Below are 2,856 nucleotides of genomic sequence, written 5' to 3' on the forward strand. Positions count from 1 at the left end.
TGTGGCAGCGCTATAGGGTGCAGTATCCTTCCCATTGGGTTTCCAAGGTTGTAAATCTTTACAGGAGCCCGAGAGCCTTGCTTTTCTCCCATGAGACGACTGGCCGGTTCAACCTGCAGAGCTTGTGGCTAACACTTCAGTGTTACTCCACCTGAGCTCCTGCACTGCCTGGCACTTATTTCTTGCACTAAATCTCAAGTTCCGGAATCACAGCATTCCTTCCTTCATTAGAGGTAGGCATTCGTGTCCGGAGAGGAGACTGTGGCTCTACCCCAGTCTCCCTCTTCAGTTGCAAGATCCAACTCAGCCAAATGTTTGCCATCCTCTATCCTTTAGTCAGTAGGATTTTTTGTTTTGTTTTGTTTTTTAACTCCAAATCCAAGGAATAATTTCTTTTTGCCCCTGGATGAAATTTCTGGAGTAAATATATCACAAGTCTCTTTAGATATTTTTTCAGTATTGTCTATTTCGTGTATCATGGTAAGTTCACACATTTCCCGTCTTCTTTATGATTCACTCAGTATTCTTATTTTTAGCAACGGATGTTAACTTTGCCCATTTAAGCCAAAAAGAAGTCCAATAAATATCATTAGAATAGACTACAAAATGATTGGAAGCACTGGGCAGCCTCTGGAAATGCTTAAATCTCTGAAGCTAAGAAGAGCATCTAAGACCAAAACCATGAACCATGATCACCAGATGCGAGACATCCCCATTCCATCGACGAGCTGGTTAGATCAAAAACGGGCGTCCTGGTAGGTGGGAGTAAAGGGGCGCATGATCTAGGTTTCAGCAATCTCAGATAACGCTCACTGCAAAGACTAGAAATATAAATACCTAGCATTTTTTTGTCTTCTAGAGTAAGAGATGGGCATTTTCCTCAGTCACAATGTAGACGATCATATGGCCACTGCTGATGCCAAACCTTGATCTCCTTGATGACTGGCACAATTTCCCAGCTGTTGTGAGTGTTGGCAGCTAATGGAGCTGAGCTCCAGTTTTCCTCAGGCAGCGTTCCCTCAGCTGGGCAGGAGTCATCCCACTTGAACAGCTCTGCACCATCCCCTCCTCATCCACCATGCACACCCCATAGTCAGGAGCTTACAGAAAGGGGGGTGGGGAATGAAGGGCCCTTTGCCTCAGCGTGGAACCACTGCTGAGACACAAGTCCTGCTCCAGAAGGCCCCTTGGAAAAGGGGGAACCAAGGCCTTAACTAAGACTGTGCACCTGCTCACCCACTCTGCCTTTCTCCTGAGGGTGCGAGCGCATCAGATCATATGCTTCCCATCTCCGTCTCTGGATCTACTGCTGGGGAATCTGACCTCTGATAACAGCTGCCCTGATGGTCTGAGGAAGCGAACTCTAACAATGAGAATTTGCCCTTGAGTTGTTCTCTGAGAGCTGGCAAAAACAAGCAAAGGAACAACCAACCTCCTCCCTGGGGGCAGATGGGGTCTTGAGGGTCCTGGGACATGCAGTGCCGCTGTTCTTTTACCTGTCATGAAGTGGGACAAGATACAAATGGGGTTGGCAATATTTCTTGGTGTGATACTTCTGGCATGTTCGCCATACGATGACAATTGAATTAAGTGCGGTCATTGCTGACTCCCACGGTTGCCTTGAAGTGAGAAAACAGCAGCCTCAGGATAAAAACAGTCCATTTAAAGCAAAGTGTGGCTATCAGAACACTTTGGGGGCAGGTGTTAAAAGAAGTACCATCTCATACAAGTGGGTATGCAGAGAGCTGACAAGCAGACCCAGAACCTAATTGTAAGCAGGCAGACGTTCAAAGACAGATGGGTTTACAGTTGAGACAGGTTACCTACCCCAAAGCCAGGCAGCAGGGAGAGCCGGGGACTTGGAGTGAGAGTAGCAGGGTGTACCGAACCTTGAGCACCAAGACTGCGCTGAACAAGTCAGTCTGGTCAGCAACATATCACTTCTCCCACTTGACCCTTCTCAGCCCCAATTCTGTGGATACGTGTCCCTTACAACCAGACACCCTGCCACTCACTTATGTCACTATGTGATGCTCTAGTAGATAAGGGACATCTCAGATAGGATACCTCAGATAAAGTCAGAGCATCCCCTGAGAACACACCTTCAATAAATCAAGTGTGCACAAAATCTCGCCTCAGACTCTGCCTCCTCCTTGCATATAGAATGAGCTTCATCTATGAGTCAAACTTAATTTCACAGTGGTGGGGGTGAGGGCTGGGAACACAGGGGAATGAGGTTCAGAAACCTGGTAGCCAAAATGAACAAAAATGTCCATGCCTCCTGTTTCATTGTCTAGGTCAGCGGTTCTCAACCTATGGATTGTGACCCCTTGGGAGATCGAATGACCCTTTCACAGGGGTCGCCCGATTCATAACAGTAGCAAAATGACAGTGATGAAGTAGCAACGAAAATAATTTATGGTTGGAGGGAGGTCACTACAACATGAGGAACTGTATGAAAGGGTCACGGCATGAGGGAGGTGGAGAACCACTGCTCTAGGTTACCTCAAAGGTGTTTTCTGTTAACATCTGAGAAGGGAAACAATTCTTTCTGCTTCTGAAACTCTCGCTTCATGTTGACTCTCACTCTAACAAGGATTTCAGGTTGATAATAAGTTTTCCAGGGACTCAGGCATATCCAGGCATGTCTGGCACAACAGTCCGGCAGGGCTGCAAGGACTCTGTTTTCAGGAGAGATTGACGATACTCCTAAGTCACACTTGACCCCCAAACTCTGCTTCAGCTTGTAGATGAAGTGCCAAGCCACCATCCAGCATGACACCAACTGCTTATACTTGACCTTTGCACTAACAACCCCCCTCCCAAACTCATAAATGGGACAGGTCAGAAATGCAG

This window comes from Echinops telfairi, unplaced genomic scaffold, assembly GCF_000313985.2.
Source record: "Echinops telfairi isolate 266 unplaced genomic scaffold, ASM31398v2 ScPeMD7_31;HRSCAF=116, whole genome shotgun sequence".
Taxonomy (NCBI): domain Eukaryota; kingdom Metazoa; phylum Chordata; class Mammalia; order Afrosoricida; family Tenrecidae; genus Echinops; species Echinops telfairi.